Genomic DNA, 13,267 nt, shown 5'->3' with positions numbered 1-13,267 from the left:
TCTTTTGCTTCCATTGTTTACGTAAAATGCATACATTTATGAATTATATGAATTATGAATTTATACATTTATAATTTATAACCAAATTATCAAGTACTAATAACAACTCTATTGTGATTCTTACTGAAGTTTATCACATAAAAACAATGATTCAGGAATAATTATGACCATGAATATGTCTACTTAAAAACATATCTAGCAATAAATGGGATGAGTAAAAACCAGGAAATGCTTCTTATTAGTTTAGGTCCAGTTTTTGCTACCAAATGAGTTTTGGTGCGAAACTGATGAAAAATCTTTGTGTTTAAATCTCTTTGGATTCTTCTAATTGTGTAATGTGTTATTGCCATTTAATAAATAAGGGGAAAAAGTCTCAGAGGTTAAGTAGACTAAATCAACCTCTCTTCTTAGTTGATGGAGTGCCTGTGATTTGTTCTAGGTTTCCTGCAATGCTTTGATGTGGATTTTTTAACCTCAAAACAAGAATAAGAATGTAGGATTTCCCTTAGGAACTAGATTTATAATAATTCCAGGACTCTGCTTATTTACCTAGCTGACTAACCTTTCTCTGATTGATAATCTATTCTTTCTTATTCATCCATATCCAAGCATTCTCTGCCAACTAGTCTCTGTCAGAAACCAATGAAACAAAATAATATAGTTAATTAGCCACTAAAGAAAGCTTACACCCAAGGAATAAACTGTTCATATTTTAACCCAGTTCTCAGAATTTTATTTAATCTTTAATTCAAATTCTAGACTTTGTAATTCAAAACTTGTTTAAAATATACTTTGCCTTATATTGGTTAACATTTCTCAATAAGTAATATAATTTTTTTGTAATTTTTGAAATTCCTTTTTTTCTAGTCTCTTATTTCTTGTGTTTTAATTGATTACACTGTGTTAAGTAATTAAAAGTTTGTTTCTTTTTAAAGTAGTAACTTATTTTTCTATTAAGATGAGCTGATCTTGCAGTCTGGCCATGAGAACAAGTGTTACTCATAAAACGGATTTACTAGGCTGGGCATGGTGGTTCACTCCTGTAATCCTAGCAACCTGGGAGGCCAAGGCGGGTGGATTTTCTCACTTCATGAGTTCCAGATCATCCTGAGCAAAAGCAAGACCTCTTTTCTACTAAAAATAGAGAAAAACTAGGTGAGCATGTGGCAGGCACGTGTAGTCCCAGCTACTTGGGAGGCTGAGGCAAAAGGATCACTTGGGCTCAAGATTTTGAGCTTTCTGTGAGCTATGATGCCATCGCATGCTATCCAGGGAGACAGAGACTCTGTCTCAAAAAAAAAAAAAAAAAAGGAAAAGAAAAGATAGGGCCTTTATCTAGGGCCTGGCACATAATAGGTGCCCAATATAAATGCTTGACAAAAAGCATTTGTAAACGAACAAGATAGAGTGGAGTCTTAAAATTTAATGTCTGTTGCTTTCAAATTGAATTTTAATTTAATAATAGTTTTAGGATTACATATTAAAAATCTCACAAAAAAGTAATAAATTAAAATTCTTTTCTCCGGCTATAGATAGAAAAGCAAGAACTGAATTTCTTAATGAGTCTAAGTGAAGCTGTAACTATAAATGCATTCAAGGGGAGAAATATGATCGACACTTTATAATATTATAAATTTAAATTAAATATTTAGAAGTGTTTTAAGTCTAAAAGCTCTTAGCATTCATCCTTGTGACACTCTATAACTGCAATTGATAATGCTTTAGTATAATTATCATTTACTCGTATGTTCCTATTTATGTGTTTACTCATATTTTAACAATAAATTTATGTCTATAAGACTTATGCCCATTGAAGTGTTCAAAACTGTAACATAATCTCTTTATAGAGCCTGGAATTCTATACTTTCTGTAAGTTTCATTGTGTTTACATGAGAAAATTGAGAATATATAATTTTTTTTAAATTTATATTCATAATGCCAGTACATACTTTTGCTGACATACTAAAATCTTCTACAAACATACATATAAAATGTACTCCCCATCTGTTGATTTCTAGCATTGTTTAACTACCAAAGTCAGGGTGAATAGGATGAACTACTCTCATATTCCCTCTTCATTTGCCATGAAATCATAACCTGTAAATAACCCAAAGAAGGAATGACCAATCTCAGGGTGGTAGCTCCTGGTGACCAGCTCTGTGATGGGCTGTCGTGGACATCAGCCCCAGGGCCTCTGTCTTCTCTCACACGGAGCACACTATCTGGCCTAGAACTGATACAGCTCCCTGCAAAGAAGAGAAAACTGTGTGCCTTTCACTATACCTTCCCTTTGTCTCCTTTGTCTGGTTTTTATTAGGTCCTAGAGATATTTTTTCACCATGGGATGACATTTTTAAAGTCGGTAGAAGCCAATGAGAAAATAAATCAAATGATATATATTTTCTTCATAACATTTTCTTCTTAGGTAAATCTGTGTCATAAAGCACATGTATTAATTGTTGAAGGGACTTTTTTTTTTTATGTGATCATAATATGTTCTACTGTTTGGCCATAGTCTCAAAAACATTCTCTCAGTGAATTAAAACAGATACTCAGACTGCAGGATAGAAACATTTAGAATATTTGGTTTGTAATATTGGGGCATGGGTTTATATCATTCATATGTCCTACCCACCGAATTTCAAGTCCATTTTTAACAACTATATATCTCATTACATTCTAGGAATTTCCATATTTATTATCATGTTTAATAACTCTGTGTGTGTGCAGGCTTGAAGAGGCAGGTAAAATGAATATAATTGTATCCACTTTATATATGAGTAACCTCAGATTCAAACAGATTCAGCGACTGCTCTAATGTCACCCTGATAGTAAGACACAGACTGATCATTTCAATCCAGATTTGCTCATTCCAGGATGACTGCTTTTCCTCCACTTTTTAATTTCCTCCCTTTTGTGGTGTTGATAATAAAGAATTACACAATGAATTTGGCCTTATCTTTCTAAAAGGCCACATGCGTGATTGTGGTCATTGGTGTTTGCTAAAGAACTACAAAAAAAAAAAAAAATTTCCTTAGCTATTGCCTGGATCTATTTTTCTCTAAATTCAGATGGATGTTAACATTTAGATCACTGTTCATCCCTTTCCCATCATTTGATTCACAATGTGGCAAAGCCCCAGGGCTTGATTAGTAACTTGAAAAAGTGACGTCAGTGGCTCTGTGAAGAAAGAAATAAAGAGTGGTTAGACTGAACAAGATAAGTTCAGTCATTGTTTTAAAAAGCCATCTTAAAAAAAAAAAAAAAAGGAGCTATCTTTTTCAAAGCAGGAATTCTGGCCTCCTAACATAAAAACTAAGTAAAAATTTAGATTTTAATTATAGACTTCTGCAAAGTTCACTCTTTGTATTAAACCAATAGGAAGCAGCTTTTTATAGATACCAATTTATTCACTTTCTTTAGCACTGCAACCAGAACACTTTCATGATTTTTGTTATTATTAAAAGAAGTTGCCTTTTGAGCTGCTTCTATAATAAATAAATTAAAACTTCAATTACATTGAAAGTTATGAAATAGGCTAAACCCCCGGGGTTTGGGGCTCAAGGTACTTAACTGTGAAAAGTGAATGTCAAAGTGACTTGGGGAATAAACGAACAATGGTTAACCATAGAACGCAGAACGCTAACACTTCAGTTTTTTTTGACCAAGTAATTGGAGCACCATGGTTTAGAATTCTTCTATATAAGTCCCACTCCCACATCTCCTTCAAATCACTGCGTGACCTTTTTTTTTTTTTGCGTGACCATGTTTTTCCTTTAGGCCTTGGTTTTGCTCATCTATAAAGGAAATTCATCTCTATGAACTCGAAGATTCCTTCCAGTGACAATATTTTCAGATTCCAAAAGCCAGATAAAACTATTCAATCTCATATCTGAAGCTTTCTAAAAAATTATTCTTCCCCCTGATGAGGGTTGGTGCTGCTAGTAAGATGAGGTTTAGACTCTAGCTAGGCATAATTTCACTTTGATTAAATATTTGTGATGCCCCAATCATACTCATCTGGCCTAATCTGACAGTTTGGTTTCCTTTTGTACCTTCAGAAAGATGTATCATGGTGCTATTTCAAAGGTTCATTTTAAAACAATACAGATGTCCTATTGGTTCATATAGGTATTGTTTGGCAAGAACATTATATTTTCGAGAGTTCAGTATCTAGTACAATGTGTTGAATCTATTAAAAATATTTGGTAATGTAGATGATTTAAGACATGGTGTCTTGGATTGATGAGACATAACATATGGAGGTCTTTATTTATTACGATGATTGGTGATGATTCATGTTGGAAATACTATGAAATTTTAATGCCACATTGTTACACACTGTTCTTACCCTCATAAAAGTCTGTGATGCTTATAGCTCATTTTAAAATTTCAACTATTCACTGTCTAAGCCTAAGATAAGAAGGTTAAGGAGTGGAGGGTACAGATAAAAAGAAGAGAACATCTTTCGAGATTTCTTTTAATATAAAAGTCAGATTGTTTCTTTTCAGATCACTATCCTTTTAGAACTTATACTCCTGACATGGTACTTAGTATCCAGTAGTTGACTATGACTTGGTTCTTCAATAATTCTAAAAGTCATTTTGTTGATAACAGACATAAAAATGTTCATTTTTGAAAAAATAGACATGATATCACTATCCCTAAGACTTGTTTTTGGAAAACAGAGTTTTGAATGCATGTTATTGTGTATTTATGGTGCATGAAAGGAACTATTTGTCATTGTCTGATTTATATTCTTCATACCTAAGAGTTGAATTCAAAGAAACAGCAAAAGCTAAGCCATACTAACTAGCTGTGTGTGGTATTGAGGATTCCAAAGCCTCATCTCTCTTGTTTAAATGTTAGCAGTCAGTACGTGGTATTTATAACCATAAGTACTGCATAAATACACTATTACTGTGATGATTAGACAATGGTGTGTGTAGATGTGTGTGAGTATAACATGTATATATGTTACATATGGAATGTGTGTGCCCAAACAAGTGTATATGTATTTATGTTAGGAGGGAGAAAAAAATAAAAGAAAGAAGGAAGAAGTCTAAATTAGTATATCATTGAATTGAATGATTTTAATTGACTTTTTAAAAAGAAAGTTGTACATTGGATGAAAGGCTCATTAATTAATCATTTGCATTCAAGTTATATCCACTTAGCTGTGAAAAATAATATATCATGATTCAGTATATGAAAGAAAAAACATACATTGTAAAAACCTTATACTATAGAGTACAGAAAAAGGAAAAGAGAAATTATTGGTGCAATGTGAAGTTAAACTGAATTATTGATTTATAGTCTAAAGCAAGTACATATAAGAAAGAGTTTGGGCATGTTTTCGGTGGAAATCCATAAATTAGACTTGGTCTGACAAGGAAAACAAACAAACATAAAATTTGTATTCAAGTACACAAGCCTGGGCTTTCCTAAAATAAAGAAGGTCTTCAGTTGTAGAGAGAATTCTAATAGACGTAAAATGTATCACGACAACTTCTGTGTAACAGTTGAATTTCTCATACAAAACTTTTACCACATTTATATTATCTTCACGATAATGATCTAAGTGGTATTGTTAGGTAGGTAGTTAAGAACAGCTTTCCTGGGGAAGGAGGACAGTGCTAAGCCTCCAAGCTGCCATCTTGATGCGTCCCATCGTAATTTTGTCCCAAATAATTTTGGGACACGAGGGGAAGAGGAAACACCCTACCAATCTGCTGATAAGAACCTAGCAAGCCAACTGCAAAAGGACCTAGAGGACTCTCTAACCTAAGAACAGGTACAGTAGAGGGTGGAAGATCACTTAGAATAGCCTTAAAACTAAGTATCATGTGGCCCACCCACCTCCCCTCAGGGGCTCTCAGAGAGGCTCTTGGGAGTCTGCGTGTGCAGTAAAATTCTGGTTCCAAAGTGCCCACTGAATCACAGGGTAGGCCCAATCCAGGCAGTATAAAAGGGAGCCCTCAGCCATGTCCAAGGACTCTTTGCCAACTTGCCCTGACAATGAAGGCCCATTGGCTATCTATAGAAAAGATATTCTACATGTTAGTAAACTTAGTAAACTTTCTACTCTGTGAATCTATCTTTCTCTTCCTCAATAAACTTTGTTTCATGTTTGCCTTACTTTGGGGTATCTGGTCATTTTTCAACCAAGAATGCTCCAAAAATTAAGGACCCAGGCAGCTGCCTGAAACCCAGACATTTTAGAACATAGGCCTCTGCCTTAAAACCCAATAGTGTGTAAAGATGGTCATTTGGTAAGAGTTCAGTATTATGTGGTACTTCTGCTAGATAACAAGAAGGTAAATAATCCGTAATGAATAGTTTTTGATGGTTCAAAGATATTGTGACTCACAGCCTTGGAAAAAAAGAAAACTTAGCTGTTTATAAGAATAAATGTGGAAGATGAGAGTAGGAGAAGAACTGTGATAAGTAGATATGAAAAAAGTTTTATTAAAAAAAGGTTTATCTTGAGATGGCACCTGTGGCTCAAAGGAGTAAGGCGCCAGCCCCATATGCCCAAGGTGGCAGGTTCAAACCCAGCCCCAGCCAAAAACTGCAAAAAAAAAAAAAAAAGGTTTATCTTTTGAAGATCAGCTTATTCTTTGCTTTTTATTATACTCTAATATGTCTCAATTTATTTTATACTAATATAATATAAATTTTTACCTTTTAATTCAGTTTGCTCAGGATTATGGGTAAAAGAATTCAGTCATTTGCTAAAGCCATCTAAGGGTTAGTATGGACTTCTATTTTTCATTTGGGAGACTCCACATTTTGTATACGTGTATGTATTGAATATTATGATTTCTGAAGGTACATTGAAGGGTCGTCTGTTCCAGCTACTCCTTATTATCAGATACCATCTGCTGAGACTCCATTTTGACTTGAGAAAAGCCAGATTCAAAGCTCCAGCTGGAGCAAGGCACTGCTTGGATAGACTTGATGAATTTGTAGGACTTATGAAAGTATACTTCAGGAATTCAAAGGTTTAGGGATTTAATTTTATAAAATAAAATCAATAAAAAGAAAGTAGGTATTGCAGCATACATTTTACTTTCCAGTGTCTATTTCAAAACTGAATTGTTATTCTCTTAGAGAACTTCCACTTGTACCTAGATGGTTAACTGGCACTAGACTTGCCCCCTCTCACCATAAACAACTACAAACCAAAAAAAATATATAGAAAACCATTGGTTTGATACATTTGGCAATAGGCAATACAATTCAGCCCTTGCTATTGTATTGATACCATCAACTTTTCACAGCTTTGATCTACTTAAAATGTAGACATTATATTTTATGACATTTCTATATTTTCAGTGTAATGTATTAAAAGTAATGAAAATCACTTAGAAGACACATGCCGTTGTGAACAATTTAAAATGAATCAATGAAATAAGAGCAGGGCTTATCTTCATCAATACAACACAGGTTGCTTGTTAAAATATTGATCATTTCCATTGCACTTGATATTTAGCTAGTGAGGTAACACTTGGAACATCAGAGGACGTAGAGAATTTTGCTTCAGCACCATGGCCAGTGTCCCCAATGATTGGCCAATGCAAAAAAGTTGCTCTGGAACGAACATTTGTCCACATAAAATAATCTAGGTACCTTCATCCACATGAACCAAACTTTCTCACATTTGTTTACAGTGATCATTTTTTTCTAAGTTTATATTACTATTGATTTGAACAAATTTTAAAACATGAAAATGTTCACCTTATATTTATCTATAAGGTAAATGTAAAATAGTTTCAAGCACTTCTTGAATATGTATGCTGTTTATTCCTTGTACAAACTCACTAAAATAAAAATTTTATTTTTAGTAAGAACAAGTGATTACTCAATATATTAGTAAATACAAGTTCTAATTTGTTCTCTTAAGTAAGGTAAATAAAACATGGAATTTTTTTAAGTTCCCAGTTAGTGCTGATGCTGCTGATGCAGGGAACACACTTTGAGCAAGATTGTAAATCATGGCCACACACTGGAATCATCAGGGATAATTTTTTCCTTGTGCATTTTTATTTACTTTCAATTATGATAAAATATACCTAAGGAAAAAATCATAATATCTATTCTCTACGTCATTTTGAAGTATACAGTACAGTAGCAGTAAGTAAATTCACATTGCTGTGTAACCAATCTTAAGAACTCTTTATTTTTCAAAACTAAAACTTTATATCCTTTAAACAATAACACCTTATTCCCCCTAGCAACCAGGGAACCACTCCCAGCAATGACTATTTTACTGTCTCCGTGTAAGTGGAATCATATGATACTTGCCTTTCTGTGACTGGATTATTTCATTTAGTATAACGTCCTCAAGGTCCATCCATTTGTAGAGTGTATAAGGATTTTCCTTTTTAAACCTAATAATACTCCATTGCATATGTATAACTCATTTTTGTAGAACTGTTAATCTATTGATGAACACTTGGATTGCTATTGTGAGTAATACGGTTATGGGCATAATTTTACAAATATTTCTTCAGGATCCTGTTTTCAACTATTTGGGGTATACACGCAGAAATAGAACTTCTGGATCATATGATAATTCTATTTTTAAATTTTTGAGGAACCACCATATGGTTTTCTATAGTGGCTGTACCATTTTACATTCCCATCTACAGGGTTCAACTTTCCCACCTTTTTGCCAACATTTGTTAGGTTTTTCTTTAATAACAGCCATTCTAATGGATATGAGGTTACATGGCATGTTTTTAATTAAACTCAGTCATACTGAGGATAAGTAACTTCTAAAAAATGGCTCAAAGATTGTGTTTGGTGTGCTTTGTCCTTTCTATTCTCCCAACTTAAGTATTCAAAACTAGAATGTTACTTTATCACACATGATATTACATATGATCCTTTGAATACAACCTATATTTAGCAAAGGAAAGGTCAATATTAACTAAAACAATACTTTTACAGTGCTATTAAAATGGCGATGGTGATTAATGTCAGCAGTGATGCACCCAAGAAATAAAGGCAATAGGTATGAGAAAATGGGAAATTTATCTGCAGATCTCTTATAAACTGCATATTGTTATTGAATGATATTTCATTTTTATATTTTATGGCCCCAGCTCCATTATTATCAGTGTTATTTAGTACAAGATATTTATTCTCCTTACGTTTCAGCATTTAAACTGTCTCCAGGAAATTTCCTACCTTCCATTTTGGTTTAAATTATCTTGGGATGAAGAATATTTTACCTGCAGAAGTTTAAAACAAGAAAACACAAGTCCAAGGAGAACAATGTACTTTGGGATCCTATAGTCTCCTGGGTTTGCCAAAAAACAATGTAAAAGAGAGTTTCAATGTACACCCTGGGAAATCTACTTCTTGGGGGCACCTGCCCATATTTAACTACTTGTTAAGACAATAACACTTAAGTGACCATTATTAGGCAGAGAAAGGATATACTTAGCCCTGAAAGACATTAAGCATAAAGGACTCACCATGTGGAGTTTATAATTTGATATCATCTCTGGGAAAAAAATCAACATATTATGTATAAGTAAAGGGGTAGTCAGTATTTCTCACCTAATTTGTTAACTAAAGTTGTATCTCTATTCTTGAGATATTTACAATTTCACTTTTAATCAGGAAGTTTTTCAAAATCATATAAAGAACATTCATGCAGCTGGACAATTCACTTTGGAGATGGTTGGTGCAAAATTGTTTTTTCAAATAAAACCCTGGGTTAGTTCATTGCATTTGAGTATAAGTTTGAAAGAGAAACCAAATGAAGAAATGTTTACAGGAGAGGAAGAGTGAAAATTCTTTAAATGAACAGATAAATCACATTCACATCAAATTTGGATGAACATATTTTATCTGCCTATGGAATCTTGAAATCAGATGCGATGAAGACAAAAAACTGAAGGGTGAAGAAGGTAAACAAGAGGTGATTTAAAGCCATGGTTGGTTCCTTCATCAAGTAATTGCTAATCATAAGAAGCAGTAAATTGTATTGGTTGAGGATTTAGACCACATCTCCTGTGCTAGAATCCTGGCTTTTCCATTTGCCTGCTGTATGAGTTAAACATTACTATGCTTCTCTGTGTCTTGGTTTTCTCATCTGTAAAATGGGGATTAAAACATTTATAGTATAAAGTTATTTTAAATAACCAAACTAATTTTTTTAAATACTTGTAGTTTCATTGCCTACATAAATAAAAGAATAGATAAGCAATTTCCTGAATGTCCCTTGAGCTCCCATGCCTTAAGAGTGAGAAATTTAAAATTTCCCTGGATTCTAAATGTCCCAGTTTCAAAATTACAGATCTATACCCTCACCACCCCCCTTAAATCAGTGTTTCTCTATGGTTTGGTGCTTATAAAAATTTGCCACATTTAGAAAGTCACACTTTTAATAAAAAGTAATGTTTTAATTATTTTAAATGATCATTTTAGTGCTATCAATAAGAAAAATATTAAGCAGAATCTTTTACCAAACTATTTGATTACATAATACATAGCTTCAATCATATCAGATTACACATCTTATCCACTTATGTTTTTCCCATTCTATTTCATATTTATTTGCCTAAATGGTAGTTACTGTTTGGTAGCCCCAATATCTGCATATTTTAATTAATTACAGTGATGAAATTTATGAAGAGATTTTTCATGGAAGACTACACACAGTCCTCCCTTTCACATCCTAGAGACTAAAGAAATTGAAGACTCCCTTTATATACTCCAAGAAAAATTTACTTCTTTGGGCAACCCTCTCCACTTTAAACCATGTTAGGTTAATAACTTTCTTCGTAAATAAACACTGGGTGATGAAAATATATGTAGTATATCTAGCTCCTAGGAGAATTACAAGAACATTACTTGAATTATTCACAACTTTGAAATTGTTTTTAAACTTTCAGTTTGGAGCTATAATGTATTCTCATTCCATTCTTTTATATTATTCAGCTCTAAAAAGCATTTTGTGTTTGTGGGTTTCCTTGTAGATTTAGCTATGGTTTTTAATAGTTGGCAATTTATATGGAAATGGTAATAAAGAAATAATAAATATTAACATGATTTAGCCCTTAATCAATGTTAATATTCATTAGTAAAGTATGACAGATATACAAAGTTATTTTACATAATTTACATGTATCATCTCATTTAACCCATCACAAGGCCCCTATGAAACACTATCCTTACCCTCATTTTTTTTTTCTTACCCTCATTTTTTATGGATGATGAAAATGAGGCAAAAAGATGTTAAAAAACTTGTAACCAAGATATGGAGCCAAGATTTAAACCTATTCAGGCTTACTCCAGAATCAGGGCTCTAAACTGCCACAATATACTTTGGTTTTAGGATGCTTTCCATGTCAAGTAACCAAAATGTCATATTCAAACCAGCTAAGGAGAAAGAAACTTACTAAAAATGGTAGTAAATGTTTCAATAACAAAAATAGCCACTGGCTCAAACAATACTCTCAGGACTGGATCAGGCCTTTTCCATATCCCAAACCTGTTTTCCTCTTTGGCTCGTTAAAGATGCTCAATTTAAAGATGCTCAAAAGATGCCCACTGAAACAAGTTAATTAAATGGTTTTAAAAATGGTCTTTGTAAACATTCTGAGTGCCAAACATTTTTTAAGTCTCATTCATTTCAAAAGCACCTTTCTCCCTGATAGTTTCATATTTGATGTGGAAAAGTAGAGTTTCGTAATGTCTGCCTACTTGCTTGAACAGCATTCTTTAAAATGTGAACACTAAAATGCCCATGATGGAAAAGCATTCACATTTTTTATTACGTCCTTCAACCCCAAATCAAGATTTATTGGTTAATGCCAGTATTCTTCATAACAACAAGAATATGAGAATTAGCATGTATATAGCTCTAATCTTTTTTTGAGACAATTGTTTTGTGGTGTTTATATATCACTATAAAATATATAACTCGCCACTAAAAGTAAAAACAAAAGAAGTTTTGCAGTATTTTATTGGTTGATGTTAACTACAGTTGAAAAGGATGGTCTTTGCCTTATGCACACCGTCAAAAATGCATGCTCAACATCACAAATGACCCTACAAAACCATGTGAAAAGGAAATTCATCCTATAGATTATTATTCTATGATTCTAAGTAATGCTATCTTCTTGTTAATAAATCATGGGAGTTTGGGGTCATTTCTTGTTACTCCATTAAACCATATTACCCTGATTGGTTCTATAGCTTGATAATGCACCACAGACACTATTCGTAGTTTATGATGTGTGCAATACAAACTCAAAAACCCCAGACTGATTTAATTTGTTTCATTTTTTTTACACTAAGATTCAACTTTATCATGCCTACAAGAAATTCATTTTAGCTTTAAGGACATAAATAGGGTGAAGGAGAAGGGATAGAAAAGTTTTTCCATGCAAATGGTAACCAAAAGGAAGCAGGACTGGGTATGTTTATATAAGACCAAATAGACTTTACATCAAAAATTATTATGAGACAAAGAAAGTCATTATGTAACGATAAATATATCATTTATTCAGAAGGACATAAAAATTATAAATATATATGTATATATACCCACCCACATTGGAGCATCTAAATATATAAGGTAAATGTTAACAGAAGTGAAGAGAGAAACAGACAGCAATACAATAATAGTAGAGTGTTTCAATACCTCACTTTCAACAATGGAAAGATCATCCAGATGTAAAAATCACTTAAAAAAAAAAACAAAACAGACTGTCTCACCTTTCACTGGTCTGATAATCTCTGGTCTGGTTTTGTTGTATTATTTTTTTAAGACAGGGTCTCACTCTGTCCCATGGGCCAAAATGCAGTAGCATCATCCCAGCTACAGCAACCTCAAACTCCTGGGCTCCAGTGATCCTCCTGCCTCAGCCTCCTGAGTAGTACAGGGACATGACACCACATCCCACTAATTTTTCTATTTGTTTTAGATACAGAGTCTCGCTTTTGCTCAGGCTGCTCTGAAGCCTCTGGCCTCAAGTGATCCTCTCACCTCAGTCTCCCAAATCACTAGAATTACAGGTGGGAGCCATTGCACCCAGCTGGTTGTAATCTTTCAAAAACATGCACAAAACTCTTCTTCTTTGCTGCATATGTAGCTTTGCTCTGCTAGTTTGATAATTCTACAGCTCTTCTAGTCCACTCGTTGGCTCACAAAATAGCATTAAATAAATAAAATAAAACTCTTCTCTTGTGTTACAGACTTACAATTATAAACAGAAGAAAAAGCAGTTAAGCAATTCTCATTCCT

This window comes from Nycticebus coucang, chromosome 16, assembly GCF_027406575.1.
Source record: "Nycticebus coucang isolate mNycCou1 chromosome 16, mNycCou1.pri, whole genome shotgun sequence".
Lineage (NCBI taxonomy): Eukaryota > Metazoa > Chordata > Mammalia > Primates > Lorisidae > Nycticebus > Nycticebus coucang.
The sequence above is the reverse complement of the archived record's forward strand: the minus strand, read 5'-3'. Positions refer to the sequence as shown.